The sequence below is a fragment of the Ranitomeya variabilis genome, chromosome 2, assembly GCF_051348905.1.
Source record: "Ranitomeya variabilis isolate aRanVar5 chromosome 2, aRanVar5.hap1, whole genome shotgun sequence".
NCBI classification, from domain to species: Eukaryota; Metazoa; Chordata; class Amphibia; order Anura; family Dendrobatidae; genus Ranitomeya; species Ranitomeya variabilis.
The window spans coordinates 1,107,399,911-1,107,417,893 of NC_135233.1; the positions used below are offsets into that span (position 1 = coordinate 1,107,399,911).

General features: G+C 43.6%; 42 non-coding genes across 42 annotated transcripts; 32 read left to right on the forward strand and 10 right to left on the reverse strand.

Moving 5' to 3' along the window:
* The first annotated feature begins 230 nt into the window (after positions 1 to 230).
* TRNAG-UCC (transfer RNA glycine (anticodon UCC)) lies at positions 231 to 302 on the forward strand. Its single transcript has one exon. It is a non-coding gene; the product is annotated as a tRNA-Gly (tRNA).
* Positions 303 to 774: 472 nt separating this feature from the next.
* On the forward strand, positions 775 to 847 carry TRNAA-AGC (transfer RNA alanine (anticodon AGC)). The gene has a single exon. It is a non-coding gene; the product is annotated as a tRNA-Ala (tRNA).
* A 108-nt stretch (positions 848 to 955) lies between these two features.
* Positions 956 to 1,041, forward strand: TRNAY-GUA (transfer RNA tyrosine (anticodon GUA)). Its single transcript is given in 2 exon segments — positions 956 to 992; positions 1,006 to 1,041. It is a non-coding gene; the product is annotated as a tRNA-Tyr (tRNA).
* Positions 1,042 to 1,204: 163 nt separating this feature from the next.
* TRNAN-GUU (transfer RNA asparagine (anticodon GUU)) lies at positions 1,205 to 1,278 on the reverse strand. Its single transcript has one exon. It is a non-coding gene; the product is annotated as a tRNA-Asn (tRNA).
* A 405-nt stretch (positions 1,279 to 1,683) lies between these two features.
* TRNAG-UCC (transfer RNA glycine (anticodon UCC)) lies at positions 1,684 to 1,755 on the forward strand. Its single transcript has one exon. It is a non-coding gene; the product is annotated as a tRNA-Gly (tRNA).
* Positions 1,756 to 2,409: 654 nt separating this feature from the next.
* TRNAY-GUA (transfer RNA tyrosine (anticodon GUA)) lies at positions 2,410 to 2,495 on the forward strand. The gene is given in 2 exon segments: positions 2,410 to 2,446; positions 2,460 to 2,495. It is a non-coding gene; the product is annotated as a tRNA-Tyr (tRNA).
* Positions 2,496 to 2,658: 163 nt separating this feature from the next.
* Positions 2,659 to 2,732, reverse strand: TRNAN-GUU (transfer RNA asparagine (anticodon GUU)). Its single transcript has one exon. It is a non-coding gene; the product is annotated as a tRNA-Asn (tRNA).
* Positions 2,733 to 3,137: 405 nt separating this feature from the next.
* On the forward strand, positions 3,138 to 3,209 carry TRNAG-UCC (transfer RNA glycine (anticodon UCC)). The gene has a single exon. It is a non-coding gene; the product is annotated as a tRNA-Gly (tRNA).
* A 470-nt stretch (positions 3,210 to 3,679) lies between these two features.
* Positions 3,680 to 3,752, forward strand: TRNAA-AGC (transfer RNA alanine (anticodon AGC)). Its single transcript has one exon. It is a non-coding gene; the product is annotated as a tRNA-Ala (tRNA).
* A 357-nt stretch (positions 3,753 to 4,109) lies between these two features.
* On the reverse strand, positions 4,110 to 4,183 carry TRNAN-GUU (transfer RNA asparagine (anticodon GUU)). The gene has a single exon. It is a non-coding gene; the product is annotated as a tRNA-Asn (tRNA).
* A 405-nt stretch (positions 4,184 to 4,588) lies between these two features.
* TRNAG-UCC (transfer RNA glycine (anticodon UCC)) lies at positions 4,589 to 4,660 on the forward strand. Its single transcript has one exon. It is a non-coding gene; the product is annotated as a tRNA-Gly (tRNA).
* A 651-nt stretch (positions 4,661 to 5,311) lies between these two features.
* Positions 5,312 to 5,397, forward strand: TRNAY-GUA (transfer RNA tyrosine (anticodon GUA)). The gene is given in 2 exon segments: positions 5,312 to 5,348; positions 5,362 to 5,397. It is a non-coding gene; the product is annotated as a tRNA-Tyr (tRNA).
* Positions 5,398 to 5,560: 163 nt separating this feature from the next.
* On the reverse strand, positions 5,561 to 5,634 carry TRNAN-GUU (transfer RNA asparagine (anticodon GUU)). The gene has a single exon. It is a non-coding gene; the product is annotated as a tRNA-Asn (tRNA).
* Positions 5,635 to 6,039: 405 nt separating this feature from the next.
* TRNAG-UCC (transfer RNA glycine (anticodon UCC)) lies at positions 6,040 to 6,111 on the forward strand. Its single transcript has one exon. It is a non-coding gene; the product is annotated as a tRNA-Gly (tRNA).
* Positions 6,112 to 6,581: 470 nt separating this feature from the next.
* On the forward strand, positions 6,582 to 6,654 carry TRNAA-AGC (transfer RNA alanine (anticodon AGC)). The gene has a single exon. It is a non-coding gene; the product is annotated as a tRNA-Ala (tRNA).
* Positions 6,655 to 7,011: 357 nt separating this feature from the next.
* Positions 7,012 to 7,085, reverse strand: TRNAN-GUU (transfer RNA asparagine (anticodon GUU)). The gene has a single exon. It is a non-coding gene; the product is annotated as a tRNA-Asn (tRNA).
* A 405-nt stretch (positions 7,086 to 7,490) lies between these two features.
* TRNAG-UCC (transfer RNA glycine (anticodon UCC)) lies at positions 7,491 to 7,562 on the forward strand. The gene has a single exon. It is a non-coding gene; the product is annotated as a tRNA-Gly (tRNA).
* A 651-nt stretch (positions 7,563 to 8,213) lies between these two features.
* TRNAY-GUA (transfer RNA tyrosine (anticodon GUA)) lies at positions 8,214 to 8,299 on the forward strand. Its single transcript is given in 2 exon segments — positions 8,214 to 8,250; positions 8,264 to 8,299. It is a non-coding gene; the product is annotated as a tRNA-Tyr (tRNA).
* Positions 8,300 to 8,462: 163 nt separating this feature from the next.
* TRNAN-GUU (transfer RNA asparagine (anticodon GUU)) lies at positions 8,463 to 8,536 on the reverse strand. The gene has a single exon. It is a non-coding gene; the product is annotated as a tRNA-Asn (tRNA).
* Positions 8,537 to 8,941: 405 nt separating this feature from the next.
* Positions 8,942 to 9,013, forward strand: TRNAG-UCC (transfer RNA glycine (anticodon UCC)). The gene has a single exon. It is a non-coding gene; the product is annotated as a tRNA-Gly (tRNA).
* Positions 9,014 to 9,485: 472 nt separating this feature from the next.
* TRNAA-AGC (transfer RNA alanine (anticodon AGC)) lies at positions 9,486 to 9,558 on the forward strand. Its single transcript has one exon. It is a non-coding gene; the product is annotated as a tRNA-Ala (tRNA).
* Positions 9,559 to 9,666: 108 nt separating this feature from the next.
* On the forward strand, positions 9,667 to 9,752 carry TRNAY-GUA (transfer RNA tyrosine (anticodon GUA)). The gene is given in 2 exon segments: positions 9,667 to 9,703; positions 9,717 to 9,752. It is a non-coding gene; the product is annotated as a tRNA-Tyr (tRNA).
* Positions 9,753 to 9,915: 163 nt separating this feature from the next.
* Positions 9,916 to 9,989, reverse strand: TRNAN-GUU (transfer RNA asparagine (anticodon GUU)). The gene has a single exon. It is a non-coding gene; the product is annotated as a tRNA-Asn (tRNA).
* Positions 9,990 to 10,394: 405 nt separating this feature from the next.
* On the forward strand, positions 10,395 to 10,466 carry TRNAG-UCC (transfer RNA glycine (anticodon UCC)). The gene has a single exon. It is a non-coding gene; the product is annotated as a tRNA-Gly (tRNA).
* A 474-nt stretch (positions 10,467 to 10,940) lies between these two features.
* On the forward strand, positions 10,941 to 11,013 carry TRNAA-AGC (transfer RNA alanine (anticodon AGC)). Its single transcript has one exon. It is a non-coding gene; the product is annotated as a tRNA-Ala (tRNA).
* Positions 11,014 to 11,121: 108 nt separating this feature from the next.
* Positions 11,122 to 11,207, forward strand: TRNAY-GUA (transfer RNA tyrosine (anticodon GUA)). Its single transcript is given in 2 exon segments — positions 11,122 to 11,158; positions 11,172 to 11,207. It is a non-coding gene; the product is annotated as a tRNA-Tyr (tRNA).
* A 642-nt stretch (positions 11,208 to 11,849) lies between these two features.
* TRNAG-UCC (transfer RNA glycine (anticodon UCC)) lies at positions 11,850 to 11,921 on the forward strand. Its single transcript has one exon. It is a non-coding gene; the product is annotated as a tRNA-Gly (tRNA).
* Positions 11,922 to 12,393: 472 nt separating this feature from the next.
* TRNAA-AGC (transfer RNA alanine (anticodon AGC)) lies at positions 12,394 to 12,466 on the forward strand. The gene has a single exon. It is a non-coding gene; the product is annotated as a tRNA-Ala (tRNA).
* Positions 12,467 to 12,574: 108 nt separating this feature from the next.
* On the forward strand, positions 12,575 to 12,660 carry TRNAY-GUA (transfer RNA tyrosine (anticodon GUA)). The gene is given in 2 exon segments: positions 12,575 to 12,611; positions 12,625 to 12,660. It is a non-coding gene; the product is annotated as a tRNA-Tyr (tRNA).
* Positions 12,661 to 12,823: 163 nt separating this feature from the next.
* TRNAN-GUU (transfer RNA asparagine (anticodon GUU)) lies at positions 12,824 to 12,897 on the reverse strand. The gene has a single exon. It is a non-coding gene; the product is annotated as a tRNA-Asn (tRNA).
* A 405-nt stretch (positions 12,898 to 13,302) lies between these two features.
* On the forward strand, positions 13,303 to 13,374 carry TRNAG-UCC (transfer RNA glycine (anticodon UCC)). Its single transcript has one exon. It is a non-coding gene; the product is annotated as a tRNA-Gly (tRNA).
* Positions 13,375 to 13,847: 473 nt separating this feature from the next.
* On the forward strand, positions 13,848 to 13,920 carry TRNAA-AGC (transfer RNA alanine (anticodon AGC)). Its single transcript has one exon. It is a non-coding gene; the product is annotated as a tRNA-Ala (tRNA).
* Positions 13,921 to 14,028: 108 nt separating this feature from the next.
* Positions 14,029 to 14,114, forward strand: TRNAY-GUA (transfer RNA tyrosine (anticodon GUA)). Its single transcript is given in 2 exon segments — positions 14,029 to 14,065; positions 14,079 to 14,114. It is a non-coding gene; the product is annotated as a tRNA-Tyr (tRNA).
* Positions 14,115 to 14,756: 642 nt separating this feature from the next.
* TRNAG-UCC (transfer RNA glycine (anticodon UCC)) lies at positions 14,757 to 14,828 on the forward strand. The gene has a single exon. It is a non-coding gene; the product is annotated as a tRNA-Gly (tRNA).
* A 473-nt stretch (positions 14,829 to 15,301) lies between these two features.
* On the forward strand, positions 15,302 to 15,374 carry TRNAA-AGC (transfer RNA alanine (anticodon AGC)). The gene has a single exon. It is a non-coding gene; the product is annotated as a tRNA-Ala (tRNA).
* Positions 15,375 to 15,482: 108 nt separating this feature from the next.
* On the forward strand, positions 15,483 to 15,568 carry TRNAY-GUA (transfer RNA tyrosine (anticodon GUA)). Its single transcript is given in 2 exon segments — positions 15,483 to 15,519; positions 15,533 to 15,568. It is a non-coding gene; the product is annotated as a tRNA-Tyr (tRNA).
* Positions 15,569 to 15,731: 163 nt separating this feature from the next.
* TRNAN-GUU (transfer RNA asparagine (anticodon GUU)) lies at positions 15,732 to 15,805 on the reverse strand. Its single transcript has one exon. It is a non-coding gene; the product is annotated as a tRNA-Asn (tRNA).
* Positions 15,806 to 16,210: 405 nt separating this feature from the next.
* Positions 16,211 to 16,282, forward strand: TRNAG-UCC (transfer RNA glycine (anticodon UCC)). Its single transcript has one exon. It is a non-coding gene; the product is annotated as a tRNA-Gly (tRNA).
* Positions 16,283 to 16,754: 472 nt separating this feature from the next.
* On the forward strand, positions 16,755 to 16,827 carry TRNAA-AGC (transfer RNA alanine (anticodon AGC)). The gene has a single exon. It is a non-coding gene; the product is annotated as a tRNA-Ala (tRNA).
* A 108-nt stretch (positions 16,828 to 16,935) lies between these two features.
* Positions 16,936 to 17,021, forward strand: TRNAY-GUA (transfer RNA tyrosine (anticodon GUA)). Its single transcript is given in 2 exon segments — positions 16,936 to 16,972; positions 16,986 to 17,021. It is a non-coding gene; the product is annotated as a tRNA-Tyr (tRNA).
* A 163-nt stretch (positions 17,022 to 17,184) lies between these two features.
* Positions 17,185 to 17,258, reverse strand: TRNAN-GUU (transfer RNA asparagine (anticodon GUU)). Its single transcript has one exon. It is a non-coding gene; the product is annotated as a tRNA-Asn (tRNA).
* Positions 17,259 to 17,663: 405 nt separating this feature from the next.
* TRNAG-UCC (transfer RNA glycine (anticodon UCC)) lies at positions 17,664 to 17,735 on the forward strand. The gene has a single exon. It is a non-coding gene; the product is annotated as a tRNA-Gly (tRNA).
* The last annotated feature ends 248 nt before the right edge of the window (positions 17,736 to 17,983 follow it).

The window sequence follows — 17,983 nt, forward strand, 5'->3', positions numbered from 1 at the left end:
CCAGAAGGCAGACAGTAATTAGACTTCGACTCTAAGCATCCAACACTACGAGCAGAGTGGCGCAGCGGAAGCGTGCTGGGCCCATAACCCAGAGGTCGATGGATCGAAACCATCCTCTGCTAAAAGGTTGTGTTTTATACTTTTCATCATTACATTGCATCCAAATGCTTCTGTCAACAGAAAGTTTAGTGTTATTGCAGAAAATGTCAAAAAAACGTACACTTCCGAAAGCGTTGGTGGTATAGTGGTGAGCATAGCTGCCTTCCAAGCAGTTGACCCGGGTTCGATTCCCGGCCAACGCATGTCTTGCTTTTCACCATTGGTGTTGCATTTATTCTCTTTTAATGTTTTGTGTTAAGGCTCATGCTCTACTCTCTTCTTACAGTTTAGCAACCACAGAAAGGAGGAAAAAAAAAGACCAGGAGGCCTTCACGACCTCTCAGCATTTTCGATAAACAAACCAACCCATAAAAGTTCAACGGTTCTCCTTGGGATTGTGCTACATCACAACTTTTTTCTACAAACTATGCAAGTTTTTTCACTGTCCCCGGTTTGATTCTCCATGTGCATAGAAAGGGTTTGCTAGAAAGTTGCTCGACTGTATTTGTAGGTCACCAATCACGTTGTGGACTCCTTAAATGTTCTTCAAGTATGGGAAAACGGAGTCCACACTTAAAAAAAAAAAAAAAAAAAAAAAAAGCAATGTCATCTGTGACTGTATATGAAAATTGTGACCTGGTGTGACGTGAAACTGACGTCAAGTTTCACAGGTTTGGGGGATTAGCTCAAGTGGTAGAGCGCTCGCTTAGCATGCGAGAGGTAGCGGGATCGATGCCCGCATTCTCCAATGCTACCATTGGATTCCTTTTTCGCAGAGTTGAATGAATCATTTTTACCATCTGCCCGTGGCACCCACGGCCAAACCTAGGAGGCTTTCGACAGTGGCCAAAACAATCCTTCGATAGCTCAGCTGGTAGAGCGGAGGACTGTAGCTCTAAATTAGCAATCCTTAGGTCGCTGGTTCAATTCCGGCTCGAAGGAAGTTTTGTTTATCTTATCTCATACAGAAAGTTTTTCTCCAGTTTGCCTCGTGAATTCAAAACATAGTCAGCAAAATGGCTTTTACATGAGAGAGATGCTCAGCACCAATGCAAAAACTTCTCCAACTGTGCAACGTCTCTGGGTGGACTGCAAAAGGGTGCGACGTCCCTGGGTGGACTCGAACCACCAACCTTTCGGTTAACAGCCGAACGCGCTAACCGATTGCGCCACAGAGACCCAATGGACCACAATTTTTGCCTGCACCTTAAGCAAGGTCAGACACCGTTTCTTCAAATGATTTTCAACAATATGACTAAAGGAAACAGAAAAAAACAAAGAAATAATTGCAAAACACCAAGAATAATCTAGTTGCCAACAGATAAGAAATGGCTGATAAATTACACGACACAGACCAGAAGGCAGACAGTAATTAGACTTCGACTCTAAGCATCCAACACTACGAGCAGAGTGGCGCAGCGGAAGCGTGCTGGGCCCATAACCCAGAGGTCGATGGATCGAAACCATCCTCTGCTAAAAGGTTGTGTTTTATACTTTTCATCATTACATTGCATCCAAATGCTTCTGTCAACAGAAAGTTTAGTGTTATTGCAGAAAATGTCAAAAAAACGTACACTTCCGAAAGCGTTGGTGGTATAGTGGTGAGCATAGCTGCCTTCCAAGCAGTTGACCCGGGTTCGATTCCCGGCCAACGCATGTCTTGCTTTTCACCATTGGTGTTGCATTTATTCTCTTTTAATGTTTTGTGTTAAGGCTCATGCTCTACTCTCTTCTTACAGTTTAGCAACCACAGAAAGGAGGAAAAAAAAAGACCAGGAGGCCTTCACGACCTCTCAGCATTTTCGATAAACAAACCAACCCATAAAAGTTCAACGGTTCTCCTTGGGATTGTGCTACATCACAACTTTTTTCTACAAACTATGCAAGTTTTTTCACTGTCCCCGGTTTGATTCTCCATGTGCATAGAAAGGGTTTGCTAGAAAGTTGCTCGACTGTATTTGTAGGTCACCAATCACGTTGTGGACTCCTTAAATGTTCTTCAAGTATGGGAAAACGGAGTCCACACTTAAAAAAAAAAAAAAAAAAAAAAAAAAGCAATGTCATCTGTGACTGTATATGAAAATTGTGACCTGGTGTGACGTGAAACTGACGTCAAGTTTCACAGGTTTGGGGGATTAGCTCAAGTGGTAGAGCGCTCGATTAGCATGCGAGAGGTAGCGGGATCGATGCCCGCATTCTCCAATGCTACCATTGGATTCCTTTTTCGCAGAGTTGAATGAATCATTTTTACCATCTGCCCGTGGCACCCACGGCCAAACCTAGGAGGCTTTCGACAGTGGCCAAAACAATCCTTCGATAGCTCAGCTGGTAGAGCGGAGGACTGTAGCTCTAAATTAGCAATCCTTAGGTCGCTGGTTCAATTCCGGCTCGAAGGAAGTTTTGTTTATCTTATCTCATACAGAAAGTTTTTCTCCAGTTTGCCTCGTGAATTCAAAACATAGTCAGCAAAATGGCTTTTACATGAGAGAGATGCTCAGCACCAATGCAAAAACTTCTCCAACTGTGCAACGTCTCTGGGTGGACTGCAAAAGGGTGCGACGTCCCTGGGTGGACTCGAACCACCAACCTTTCGGTTAACAGCCGAACGCGCTAACCGATTGCGCCACAGAGACCCAATGGACCACAATTTTTGCCTGCACCTTAAGCAAGGTCAGACACCGTTTCTTCAAATGATTTTCAACAATATGACTAAAGGAAACAGAAAAAAACAAAGAAATAATTGCAAAACACCAAGAATAATCTAGTTGCCAACAGATAAGAAATGGCTGATAAATTACACGACACAGACCAGAAGGCAGACAGTAATTAGACTTCGACTCTAAGCATCCAACACTACGAGCAGAGTGGCGCAGCGGAAGCGTGCTGGGCCCATAACCCAGAGGTCGATGGATCGAAACCATCCTCTGCTAAAAGGTTGTGTTTTATACTTTTCATCATTACATTGCATCCAAATGCTTCTGTCAACAGAAAGTTTAGTGTTATTGCAGAAAATGTCAAAAAAACGTACACTTCCGAAAGCGTTGGTGGTATAGTGGTGAGCATAGCTGCCTTCCAAGCAGTTGACCCGGGTTCGATTCCCGGCCAACGCATGTCTTGCTTTTCACCATTGGTGTTGCATTTATTCTCTTTTAATGTTTTGTGTTAAGGCTCATGCTCTACTCTCTTCTTACAGTTTAGCAACCACAGAAAGGAGGAAAAAAAAAGACCAGGAGGCCTTCACGACCTCTCAGCATTTTCGATAAACAAACCAACCCATAAAAGTTCAACGGTTCTCCTTGGGATTGTGCTACATCACAACTTTTTTCTACAAACTATGCAAGTTTTTTCACTGTCCCCGGTTTGATTCTCCATGTGCATAGAAAGGGTTTGCTAGAAAGTTGCTCGACTGTATTTGTAGGTCACCAATCACGTTGTGGACTCCTTAAATGTTCTTCAAGTATGGGAAAACGGAGTCCACACTTAAAAAAAAAAAAAAAAAAAAAAAGCAATGTCATCTGTGACTGTATATGAAAATTGTGACCTGGTGTGACGTGAAACTGACGTCAAGTTTCACAGGTTTGGGGGATTAGCTCAAGTGGTAGAGCGCTCGCTTAGCATGCGAGAGGTAGCGGGATCGATGCCCGCATTCTCCAATGCTACCATTGGATTCCTTTTTCGCAGAGTTGAATGAATCATTTTTACCATCTGCCCGTGGCACCCACGGCCAAACCTAGGAGGCTTTCGACAGTGGCCAAAACAATCCTTCGATAGCTCAGCTGGTAGAGCGGAGGACTGTAGCTCTAAATTAGCAATCCTTAGGTCGCTGGTTCAATTCCGACTCGAAGGAAGTTTTGTTTATCTTATCTCATACAGAAAGTTTTTCTCCAGTTTGCCTCGTGAATTCAAAACATAGTCAGCAAAATGGCTTTTACATGAGAGAGATGCTCAGCACCAATGCAAAAACTTCTCCAACTGTGCAACGTCTCTGGGTGGACTGCAAAAGGGTGCGACGTCCCTGGGTGGACTCGAACCACCAACCTTTCGGTTAACAGCCGAACGCGCTAACCGATTGCGCCACAGAGACCCAATGGACCACAATTTTTGCCTGCACCTTAAGCAAGGTCAGACACCGTTTCTTCAAATGATTTTCAACAATATGACTAAAGGAAACAGAAAAAAACAAAGAAATAATTGCAAAACACCAAGAATAATCTAGTTGCCAACAGATAAGAAATGGCTGATAAATTACACGACACAGACCAGAAGGCAGACAGTAATTAGACTTCGACTCTAAGCATCCAACACTACGAGCAGAGTGGCGCAGCGGAAGCGTGCTGGGCCCATAACCCAGAGGTCGATGGATCGAAACCATCCTCTGCTAAAAGGTTGTGTTTTATACTTTTCATCATTACATTGCATCCAAATGCTTCTGTCAACAGAAAGTTTAGTGTTATTGCAGAAAATGTCAAAAAAACGTACACTTCCGAAAGCGTTGGTGGTATAGTGGTGAGCATAGCTGCCTTCCAAGCAGTTGACCCGGGTTCGATTCCCGGCCAACGCATGTCTTGCTTTTCACCATTGGTGTTGCATTTATTCTCTTTTAATGTTTTGTGTTAAGGCTCATGCTCTACTCTCTTCTTACAGTTTAGCAACCACAGAAAGGAGGAAAAAAAAAGACCAGGAGGCCTTCACGACCTCTCAGCATTTTCGATAAACAAACCAACCCATAAAAGTTCAACGGTTCTCCTTGGGATTGTGCTACATCACAACTTTTTTCTACAAACTATGCAAGTTTTTTCACTGTCCCCGGTTTGATTCTCCATGTGCATAGAAAGGGTTTGCTAGAAAGTTGCTCGACTGTATTTGTAGGTCACCAATCACGTTGTGGACTCCTTAAATGTTCTTCAAGTATGGGAAAACAGAGTCCACACTTAAAAAAAAAAAAAAAAAAAAAAAGCAATGTCATCTGTGACTGTATATGAAAATTGTGACCTGGTGTGACGTGAAACTGACGTCAAGTTTCACAGGTTTGGGGGATTAGCTCAAGTGGTAGAGCGCTCGCTTAGCATGCGAGACGTAGCGGGATCGATGCCCGCATTCTCCAATGCTACCATTGGATTCCTTTTTCGCAGAGTTGAATGAATCATTTTTACCATCTGCCCGTGGCACCCACGGCCAAACCTAGGAGGCTTTCGACAGTGGCCAAAACAATCCTTCGATAGCTCAGCTGGTAGAGCGGAGGACTGTAGCTCTAAATTAGCAATCCTTAGGTCGCTGGTTCAATTCCGGCTCGAAGGAAGTTTTGTTTATCTTATCTCATACAGAAAGTTTTTCTCCAGTTTGCCTCGTGAATTCAAAACATAGTCAGCAAAATGGCTTTTACATGAGAGAGATGCTCAGCACCAATGCAAAAACTTCTCCAACTGTGCAACGTCTCTGGGTGGACTGCAAAAGGGTGCGACGTCCCTGGGTGGACTCGAACCACCAACCTTTCGGTTAACAGCCGAACGCGCTAACCGATTGCGCCACAGAGACCCAATGGACCACAATTTTTGCCTGCACCTTAAGCAAGGTCAGACACCGTTTCTTCAAATGATTTTCAACAATATGACTAAAGGAAACAGAAAAAAACAAAGAAATAATTGCAAAACACCAAGAATAATCTAGTTGCCAACAGATAAGAAATGGCTGATAAATTACACGACACAGACCAGAAGGCAGACAGTAATTAGACTTCGACTCTAAGCATCCAACACTACGAGCAGAGTGGCGCAGCGGAAGCGTGCTGGGCCCATAACCCAGAGGTCGATGGATCGAAACCATCCTCTGCTAAAAGGTTGTGTTTTATACTTTTCATCATTACATTGCATCCAAATGCTTCTGTCAACAGAAAGTTTAGTGTTATTGCAGAAAATGTCAAAAAAACGTACACTTCCGAAAGCGTTGGTGGTATAGTGGTGAGCATAGCTGCCTTCCAAGCAGTTGACCCGGGTTCGATTCCCGGCCAACGCATGTCTTGCTTTTCACCATTGGTGTTGCATTTATTCTCTTTTAATGTTTTGTGTTAAGGCTCATGCTCTACTCTCTTCTTACAGTTTAGCAACCACAGAAAGGAGGAAAAAAAAAGACCAGGAGGCCTTCACGACCTCTCAGCATTTTCGATAAACAAACCAACCCATAAAAGTTCAACGGTTCTCCTTGGGATTGTGCTACATCACAACTTTTTTCTACAAACTATGCAAGTTTTTTCACTGTCCCCGGTTTGATTCTCCATGTGCATAGAAAGGGTTTGCTAGAAAGTTGCTCGACTGTATTTGTAGGTCACCAATCACGTTGTGGACTCCTTAAATGTTCTTCAAGTATGGGAAAACGGAGTCCACACTTAAAAAAAAAAAAAAAAAAAAAAAGCAATGTCATCTGTGACTGTATATGAAAATTGTGACCTGGTGTGACGTGAAACTGACGTCAAGTTTCACAGGTTTGGGGGATTAGCTCAAGTGGTAGAGCGCTCGCTTAGCATGCGAGAGGTAGCGGGATCGATGCCCGCATTCTCCAATGCTACCATTGGATTCCTTTTTCGCAGAGTTGAATGAATCATTTTTACCATCTGCCCGTGGCACCCACGGCCAAACCTAGGAGGCTTTCGACAGTGGCCAAAACAATCCTTCGATAGCTCAGCTGGTAGAGCGGAGGACTGTAGCTCTAAATTAGCAATCCTTAGGTCGCTGGTTCAATTCCGACTCGAAGGAAGTTTTGTTTATCTTATCTCATACAGAAAGTTTTTCTCCAGTTTGCCTCGTGAATTCAAAACATAGTCAGCAAAATGGCTTTTACATGAGAGAGATGCTCAGCACCAATGCAAAAACTTCTCCAACTGTGCAACGTCTCTGGGTGGACTGCAAAAGGGTGCGACGTCCCTGGGTGGACTCGAACCACCAACCTTTCGGTTAACAGCCGAACGCGCTAACCGATTGCGCCACAGAGACCCAATGGACCACAATTTTTGCCTGCACCTTAAGCAAGGTCAGACACCGTTTCTTCAAATGATTTTCAACAATATGACTAAAGGAAACAGAAAAAAACAAAGAAATAATTGCAAAACACCAAGAATAATCTAGTTGCCAACAGATAAGAAATGGCTGATAAATTACACGACACAGACCAGAAGGCAGACAGTAATTAGACTTCGACTCTAAGCATCCAACACTACGAGCAGAGTGGCGCAGCGGAAGCGTGCTGGGCCCATAACCCAGAGGTCGATGGATCGAAACCATCCTCTGCTAAAAGGTTGTGTTTTATACTTTTCATCATTACATTGCATCCAAATGCTTCTGTCAACAGAAAGTTTAGTGTTATTGCAGAAAATGTCAAAAAAACGTACACTTCCGAAAGCGTTGGTGGTATAGTGGTGAGCATAGCTGCCTTCCAAGCAGTTGACCCGGGTTCGATTCCCGGCCAACGCATGTCTTGCTTTTCACCATTGGTGTTGCATTTATTCTCTTTTAATGTTTTGTGTTAAGGCTCATGCTCTACTCTCTTCTTACAGTTTAGCAACCACAGAAAGGAGGAAAAAAAAAGACCAGGAGGCCTTCACGACCTCTCAGCATTTTCGATAAACAAACCAACCCATAAAAGTTCAACGGTTCTCCTTGGGATTGTGCTACATCACAACTTTTTTCTACAAACTATGCAAGTTTTTTCACTGTCCCCGGTTTGATTCTCCATGTGCATAGAAAGGGTTTGCTAGAAAGTTGCTCGACTGTATTTGTAGGTCACCAATCACGTTGTGGACTCCTTAAATGTTCTTCAAGTATGGGAAAACAGAGTCCACACTTAAAAAAAAAAAAAAAAAAAAAAAGCAATGTCATCTGTGACTGTATATGAAAATTGTGACCTGGTGTGACGTGAAACTGACGTCAAGTTTCACAGGTTTGGGGGATTAGCTCAAGTGGTAGAGCGCTCGCTTAGCATGCGAGACGTAGCGGGATCGATGCCCGCATTCTCCAATGCTACCATTGGATTCCTTTTTCGCAGAGTTGAATGAATCATTTTTACCATCTGCCCGTGGCACCCACGGCCAAACCTAGGAGGCTTTCGACAGTGGCCAAAACAATCCTTCGATAGCTCAGCTGGTAGAGCGGAGGACTGTAGCTCTAAATTAGCAATCCTTAGGTCGCTGGTTCAATTCCGGCTCGAAGGAAGTTTTGTTTATCTTATCTCATACAGAAAGTTTTTCTCCAGTTTGCCTCGTGAATTCAAAACATAGTCAGCAAAATGGCTTTTACATGAGAGAGATGCTCAGCACCAATGCAAAAACTTCTCCAACTGTGCAACGTCTCTGGGTGGACTGCAAAAGGGTGCGACGTCCCTGGGTGGACTCGAACCACCAACCTTTCGGTTAACAGCCGAACGCGCTAACCGATTGCGCCACAGAGACCCAATGGACCACAATTTTTGCCTGCACCTTAAGCAAGGTCAGACACCGTTTCTTCAAATGATTTTCAACAATATGACTAAAGGAAACAGAAAAAAACAAAGAAATAATTGCAAAACACCAAGAATAATCTAGTTGCCAACAGATAAGAAATGGCTGATAAATTACACGACACAGACCAGAAGGCAGACAGTAATTAGACTTCGACTCTAAGCATCCAACACTACGAGCAGAGTGGCGCAGCGGAAGCGTGCTGGGCCCATAACCCAGAGGTCGATGGATCGAAACCATCCTCTGCTAAAAGGTTGTGTTTTATACTTTTCATCATTACATTGCATCCAAATGCTTCTGTCAACAGAAAGTTTAGTGTTATTGCAGAAAATGTCAAAAAAACGTACACTTCCGAAAGCGTTGGTGGTATAGTGGTGAGCATAGCTGCCTTCCAAGCAGTTGACCCGGGTTCGATTCCCGGCCAACGCATGTCTTGCTTTTCACCATTGGTGTTGCATTTATTCTCTTTTAATGTTTTGTGTTAAGGCTCATGCTCTACTCTCTTCTTACAGTTTAGCAACCACAGAAAGGAGGAAAAAAAAAGACCAGGAGGCCTTCACGACCTCTCAGCATTTTCGATAAACAAACCAACCCATAAAAGTTCAACGGTTCTCCTTGGGATTGTGCTACATCACAACTTTTTTCTACAAACTATGCAAGTTTTTTCACTGTCCCCGGTTTGATTCTCCATGTGCATAGAAAGGGTTTGCTAGAAAGTTGCTCGACTGTATTTGTAGGTCACCAATCACGTTGTGGACTCCTTAAATGTTCTTCAAGTATGGGAAAACGGAGTCCACACTTAAAAAAAAAAAAAAAAAAAAAAAAAGCAATGTCATCTGTGACTGTATATGAAAATTGTGACCTGGTGTGACGTGAAACTGACGTCAAGTTTCACAGGTTTGGGGGATTAGCTCAAGTGGTAGAGCGCTCGCTTAGCATGCGAGAGGTAGCGGGATCGATGCCCGCATTCTCCAATGCTACCATTGGATTCCTTTTTCGCAGAGTTGAATGAATCATTTTTACCATCTGCCCGTGGCACCCACGGCCAAACCTAGGAGGCTTTCGACAGTGGCCAAAACAATCCTTCGATAGCTCAGCTGGTAGAGCGGAGGACTGTAGCTCTAAATTAGCAATCCTTAGGTCGCTGGTTCAATTCCGGCTCGAAGGAAGTTTTGTTTATCTTATCTCATACAGAAAGTTTTTCTCCAGTTTGCCTCGTGAATTCAAAACATAGTCAGCAAAATGGCTTTTACATGAGAGAGATGCTCAGCACCAATGCAAAAACTTCTCCAACTGTGCAACGTCTCTGGGTGGACTGCAAAAGGGTGCGACGTCCCTGGGTGGACTCGAACCACCAACCTTTCGGTTAACAGCCGAACGCGCTAACCGATTGCGCCACAGAGACCCAATGGACCACAATTTTTGCCTGCACCTTAAGCAAGGTCAGACACCGTTTCTTCAAATGATTTTCAACAATATGACTAAAGGAAACAGAAAAAAACAAAGAAATAATTGCAAAACACCAAGAATAATCTAGTTGCCAACAGATAAGAAATGGCTGATAAATTACACGACACAGACCAGAAGGCAGACAGTAATTAGACTTCGACTCTAAGCATCCAACACTACGAGCAGAGTGGCGCAGCGGAAGCGTGCTGGGCCCATAACCCAGAGGTCGATGGATCGAAACCATCCTCTGCTAAAAGGTTGTGTTTTATACTTTTCATCATTACATTGCATCCAAATGCTTCTGTCAACAGAAAGTTTAGTGTTATTGCAGAAAATGTCAAAAAAACGTACACTTCCGAAAGCGTTGGTGGTATAGTGGTGAGCATAGCTGCCTTCCAAGCAGTTGACCCGGGTTCGATTCCCGGCCAACGCATGTCTTGCTTTTCACCATTGGTGTTGCATTTATTCTCTTTTAATGTTTTGTGTTAAGGCTCATGCTCTACTCTCTTCTTACAGTTTAGCAACCACAGAAAGGAGGAAAAAAAAAGACCAGGAGGCCTTCACGACCTCTCAGCATTTTCGGTAAACAAACCAACCCATAAAAGTTCAACGGTTCTCCTTGGGATTGTGCTACATCACAACTTTTTTCTACAAACTATGCAAGTTTTTTCACTGTCCCCGGTTTGATTCTCCATGTGCATAGAAAGGGTTTGCTAGAAAGTTGCTCGACTGTATTTGTAGGTCACCAATCACGTTGTGGACTCCTTAAATGTTCTTCAAGTATGGGAAAACGGAGTCCACACTTAAAAAAAAAAAAAAAAAAAAAAAAAAAGCAATGTCATCTGTGACTGTATATGAAAATTGTGACCTGGTGTGACGTGAAACTGACGTCAAGTTTCACAGGTTTGGGGGATTAGCTCAAGTGGTAGAGCGCTCGCTTAGCATGCGAGAGGTAGCGGGATCGATGCCCGCATTCTCCAATGCTACCATTGGATTCCTTTTTCGCAGAGTTGAATGAATCATTTTTACCATCTGCCCGTGGCACCCACGGCCAAACCTAGGAGGCTTTCGACAGTGGCCAAAACAATCCTTCGATAGCTCAGCTGGTAGAGCGGAGGACTGTAGCTCTAAATTAGCAATCCTTAGGTCGCTGGTTCAATTCCGGCTCGAAGGAAGTTTTGTTTATCTTATCTCATACAGAAAGTTTTTCTCCAGTTTGCCTCGTGAATTCAAAACATAGTCAGCAAAATGGCTTTTACATGAGAGAGATGCTCAGCACCAATGCAAAAACTTCTCCAACTGTGCAACGTCTCTGGGTGGACTGCAAAAGGGTGCGACGTCCCTGGGTGGACTCGAACCACCAACCTTTCGGTTAACAGCCAAACGCGCTAACCGATTGCGCCACAGAGACCCAATGGACCACAATTTTTGCCTGCACCTTAAGCAAGGTCAGACACCGTTTCTTCAAATGATTTTCAACAATATGACTAAAGGAAACAGAAAAAAACAAAGAAATAATTGCAAAACACCAAGAATAATCTAGTTGCCAACAGATAAGAAATGGCTGATAAATTACACGACACAGACCAGAAGGCAGACAGTAATTAGACTTCGACTCTAAGCATCCAACACTACGAGCAGAGTGGCGCAGCGGAAGCGTGCTGGGCCCATAACCCAGAGGTCGATGGATCGAAACCATCCTCTGCTAAAAGGTTGTGTTTTATACTTTTCATCATTACATTGCATCCAAATGCTTCTGTCAACAGAAAGTTTAGTGTTATTGCAGAAAATGTCAAAAAAACGTACACTTCCGAAAGCGTTGGTGGTATAGTGGTGAGCATAGCTGCCTTCCAAGCAGTTGACCCGGGTTCGATTCCCGGCCAACGCATGTCTTGCTTTTCACCATTGGTGTTGCATTTATTCTCTTTTAATGTTTTGTGTTAAGGCTCATGCTCTACTCTCTTCTTACAGTTTAGCAACCACAGAAAGGAGGAAAAAAAAAGACCAGGAGGCCTTCACGACCTCTCAGCATTTTCGATAAACAAACCAACCCATAAAAGTTCAACGGTTCTCCTTGGGATTGTGCTACATCACAACTTTTTTCTACAAACTATGCAAGTTTTTTCACTGTCCCCGGTTTGATTCTCCATGTGCATAGAAAGGGTTTGCTAGAAAGTTGCTCGACTGTATTTGTAGGTCACCAATCACGTTGTGGACTCCTTAAATGTTCTTCAAGTATGGGAAAACGGAGTCCACACTTAAAAAAAAAAAAAAAAAAAAAAAAAGCAATGTCATCTGTGACTGTATATGAAAATTGTGACCTGGTGTGACGTGAAACTGACGTCAAGTTTCACAGGTTTGGGGGATTAGCTCAAGTGGTAGAGCGCTCGCTTAGCATGCGAGAGGTAGCGGGATCGATGCCCGCATTCTCCAATGCTACCATTGGATTCCTTTTTCGCAGAGTTGAATGAATCATTTTTACCATCTGCCCGTGGCACCCACGGCCAAACCTAGGAGGCTTTCGACAGTGGCCAAAACAATCCTTCGATAGCTCAGCTGGTAGAGCGGAGGACTGTAGCTCTAAATTAGCAATCCTTAGGTCGCTGGTTCAATTCCGGCTCGAAGGAAGTTTTGTTTATCTTATCTCATACAGAAAGTTTTTCTCCAGTTTGCCTCGTGAATTCAAAACATAGTCAGCAAAATGGCTTTTACATGAGAGAGATGCTCAGCACCAATGCAAAAACTTCTCCAACTGTGCAACGTCTCTGGGTGGACTGCAAAAGGGTGCGACGTCCCTGGGTGGACTCGAACCACCAACCTTTCGGTTAACAGCCGAACGCGCTAACCGATTGCGCCACAGAGACCCAATGGACCACAATTTTTGCCTGCACCTTAAGCAAGGTCAGACACCGTTTCTTCAAATGATTTTCAACAATATGACTAAAGGAAACAGAAAAAAACAAAGAAATAATTGCAAAACACCAAGAATAATCTAGTTGCCAACAGATAAGAAATGGCTGATAAATTACACGACACAGACCAGAAGGCAGACAGTAATTAGACTTCGACTCTAAGCATCCAACACTACGAGCAGAGTGGCGCAGCGGAAGCGTGCTGGGCCCATAACCCAGAGGTCGATGGATCGAAACCATCCTCTGCTAAAAGGTTGTGTTTTATACTTTTCATCATTACATTGCATCCAAATGCTTCTGTCAACAGAAAGTTTAGTGTTATTGCAGAAAATGTCAAAAAAACGTACACTTCCGAAAGCGTTGGTGGTATAGTGGTGAGCATAGCTGCCTTCCAAGCAGTTGACCCGGGTTCGATTCCCGGCCAACGCATGTCTTGCTTTTCACCATTGGTGTTGCATTTATTCTCTTTTAATGTTTTGTGTTAAGGCTCATGCTCTACTCTCTTCTTACAGTTTAGCAACCACAGAAAGGAGGAAAAAAAAAGACCAGGAGGCCTTCACGACCTCTCAGCATTTTCGGTAAACAAACCAACCCATAAAAGTTCAACGGTTCTCCTTGGGATTGTGCTACATCACAACTTTTTTCTACAAACTATGCAAGTTTTTTCACTGTCCCCGGTTTGATTCTCCATGTGCATAGAAAGGGTTTGCTAGAAAGTTGCTCGACTGTATTTGTAGGTCACCAATCACGTTGTGGACTCCTTAAATGTTCTTCAAGTATGGGAAAACGGAGTCCACACTTAAAAAAAAAAAAAAAAAAAAAAAAAAGCAATGTCATCTGTGACTGTATATGAAAATTGTGACCTGGTGTGACGTGAAACTGACGTCAAGTTTCACAGGTTTGGGGGATTAGCTCAAGTGGTAGAGCGCTCGCTTAGCATGCGAGAGGTAGCGGGATCGATGCCCGCATTCTCCAATGCTACCATTGGATTCCTTTTTCGCAGAGTTGAATGAATCATTTTTACCATCTGCCCGTGGCACCCACGGCCAAACCTAGGAGGCTTTCGACAGTGGCCAAAACAATCCTTCGATAGCTCAGCTGGTAGAGCGGAGGACTGTAGCTCTAAATTAGCAATCCTTAGGTCGCTGGTTCAATTCCGGCTCGAAGGAAGTTTTGTTTATCTTATCTCATACAGAAAGTTTTTCTCCAGTTTGCCTCGTGAATTCAAAACATAGTCAGCAAAATGGCTTTTACATGAGAGAGATGCTCAGCACCAATGCAAAAACTTCTCCAACTGTGCAACGTCTCTGGGTGGACTGCAAAAGGGTGCGACGTCCCTGGGTGGACTCGAACCACCAACCTTTCGGTTAACAGCCAAACGCGCTAACCGATTGCGCCACAGAGACCCAATGGACCACAATTTTTGCCTGCACCTTAAGCAAGGTCAGACACCGTTTCTTCAAATGATTTTCAACAATATGACTAAAGGAAACAGAAAAAAACAAAGAAATAATTGCAAAACACCAAGAATAATCTAGTTGCCAACAGATAAGAAATGGCTGATAAATTACACGACACAGACCAGAAGGCAGACAGTAATTAGACTTCGACTCTAAGCATCCAACACTACGAGCAGAGTGGCGCAGCGGAAGCGTGCTGGGCCCATAACCCAGAGGTCGATGGATCGAAACCATCCTCTGCTAAAAGGTTGTGTTTTATACTTTTCATCATTACATTGCATCCAAATGCTTCTGTCAACAGAAAGTTTAGTGTTATTGCAGAAAATGTCAAAAAAACGTACACTTCCGAAAGCGTTGGTGGTATAGTGGTGAGCATAGCTGCCTTCCAAGCAGTTGACCCGGGTTCGATTCCCGGCCAACGCATGTCTTGCTTTTCACCATTGGTGTTGCATTTATTCTCTTTTAATGTTTTGTGTTAAGGCTCATGCTCTACTCTCTTCTTACAGTTTAGCAACCACAGAAAGGAGGAAAAAAAAAGACCAGGAGGCCTTCACGACCTCTCAGCATTTTCGGTAAACAAACCAACCCATAAAAGTTCAACGGTTCTCCTTGGGATTGTGCTACATCACAACTTTTTTCTACAAACTATGCAAGTTTTTTCACTGTCCCCGGTTTGATTCTCCATGTGCATAGAAAGGGTTTGCTAGAAAGTTGCTCGACTGTATTTGTAGGTCACCAATCACGTTGTGGACTCCTTAAATGTTCTTCAAGTATGGGAAAACGGAGTCCACACTTAAAAAAAAAAAAAAAAAAAAAAAAAAGCAATGTCATCTGTGACTGTATATGAAAATTGTGACCTGGTGTGACGTGAAACTGACGTCAAGTTTCACAGGTTTGGGGGATTAGCTCAAGTGGTAGAGCGCTCGCTTAGCATGCGAGAGGTAGCGGGATCGATGCCCGCATTCTCCAATGCTACCATTGGATTCCTTTTTCGCAGAGTTGAATGAATCATTTTTACCATCTGCCCGTGGCACCCACGGCCAAACCTAGGAGGCTTTCGACAGTGGCCAAAACAATCCTTCGATAGCTCAGCTGGTAGAGCGGAGGACTGTAGCTCTAAATTAGCAATCCTTAGGTCGCTGGTTCAATTCCGGCTCGAAGGAAGTTTTGTTTATCTTATCTCATACAGAAAGTTTTTCTCCAGTTTGCCTCGTGAATTCAAAACATAGTCAGCAAAATGGCTTTTACATGAGAGAGATGCTCAGCACCAATGCAAAAACTTCTCCAACTGTGCAACGTCTCTGGGTGGACTGCAAAAGGGTGCGACGTCCCTGGGTGGACTCGAACCACCAACCTTTCGGTTAACAGCCGAACGCGCTAACCGATTGCGCCACAGAGACCCAATGGACCACAATTTTTGCCTGCACCTTAAGCAAGGTCAGACACCGTTTCTTCAAATGATTTTCAACAATATGACTAAAGGAAACAGAAAAAAACAAAGAAATAATTGCAAAACACCAAGAATAATCTAGTTGCCAACAGATAAGAAATGGCTGATAAATTACACGACACAGACCAGAAGGCAGACAGTAATTAGACTTCGACTCTAAGCATCCAACACTACGAGCAGAGTGGCGCAGCGGAAGCGTGCTGGGCCCATAACCCAGAGGTCGATGGATCGAAACCATCCTCTGCTAAAAGGTTGTGTTTTATACTTTTCATCATTACATTGCATCCAAATGCTTCTGTCAACAGAAAGTTTAGTGTTATTGCAGAAAATGTCAAAAAAACGTACACTTCCGAAAGCGTTGGTGGTATAGTGGTGAGCATAGCTGCCTTCCAAGCAGTTGACCCGGGTTCGATTCCCGGCCAACGCATGTCTTGCTTTTCACCATTGGTGTTGCATTTATTCTCTTTTAATGTTTTGTGTTAAGGCTCATGCTCTACTCTCTTCTTACAGTTTAGCAACCACAGAAAGGAGGAAAAAAAAAGACCAGGAGGCCTTCACGACCTCTCAGCATTTTCGGTAAACAAACCAACCCATAAAAGTTCAACGGTTCTCCTTGGGATTGTGCTACATCACAACTTTTTTCTACAAACTATGCAAGTTTTTTCACTGTCCCCGGTTTGATTCTCCATGTGCATAGAAAGGGTTTGCTAGAAAGTTGCTCGACTGTATTTGTAGGTCACCAATCACGTTGTGGACTCCTTAAATGTTCTTCAAGTATGGGAAAACGGAGTCCACACTTAAAAAAAAAAAAAAAAAAAAAAAAAGCAATGTCATCTGTGACTGTATATGAAAATTGTGACCTGGTGTGACGTGAAACTGACGTCAAGTTTCACAGGTTTGGGGGATTAGCTCAAGTGGTAGAGCGCTCGCTTAGCATGCGAGAGGTAGCGGGATCGATGCCCGCATTCTCCAATGCTACCATTGGATTCCTTTTTCGCAGAGTTGAATGAATCATTTTTACCATCTGCCCGTGGCACCCACGGCCAAACCTAGGAGGCTTTCGACAGTGGCCAAAACAATCCTTCGATAGCTCAGCTGGTAGAGCGGAGGACTGTAGCTCTAAATTAGCAATCCTTAGGTCGCTGGTTCAATTCCGGCTCGAAGGAAGTTTTGTTTATCTTATCTCATACAGAAAGTTTTTCTCCAGTTTGCCTCGTGAATTCAAAACATAGTCAGCAAAATGGCTTTTACATGAGAGAGATGCTCAGCACCAATGCAAAAACTTCTCCAACTGTGCAACGTCTCTGGGTGGACTGCAAAAGGGTGCGACGTCCCTGGGTGGACTCGAACCACCAACCTTTCGGTTAACAGCCGAACGCGCTAACCGATTGCGCCACAGAGACCCAATGGACCACAATTTTTGCCTGCACCTTAAGCAAGGTCAGACACCGTTTCTTCAAATGATTTTCAACAATATGACTAAAGGAAACAGAAAAAAACAAAGAAATAATTGCAAAACACCAAGAATAATCTAGTTGCCAACAGATAAGAAATGGCTGATAAATTACACGACACAGACCAGAAGGCAGACAGTAATTAGACTTCGACTCTAAGCATCCAACACTACGAGCAGAGTGGCGCAGCGGAAGCGTGCTGGGCCCATAACCCAGAGGTCGATGGATCGAAACCATCCTCTGCTAAAAGGTTGTGTTTTATACTTTTCATCATTACATTGCATCCAAATGCTTCTGTCAACAGAAAGTTTAGTGTTATTGCAGAAAATGTCAAAAAAACGTACACTTCCGAAAGCGTTGGTGGTATAGTGGTGAGCATAGCTGCCTTCCAAGCAGTTGACCCGGGTTCGATTCCCGGCCAACGCATGTCTTGCTTTTCACCATTGGTGTTGCATTTATTCTCTTTTAATGTTTTGTGTTAAGGCTCATGCTCTACTCTCTTCTTACAGTTTAGCAACCACAGAAAGGAGGAAAAAAAAAGACCAGGAGGCCTTCACGACCTCTCAGCATTTTCGGTAAACAAACCAACCCATAAAAGTTCAACGGTTCTCCTTGGGATTGTGCTACATCACAACTTTTTTCTACAAACTATGCAAGTTTTTTCACTGTCCCCG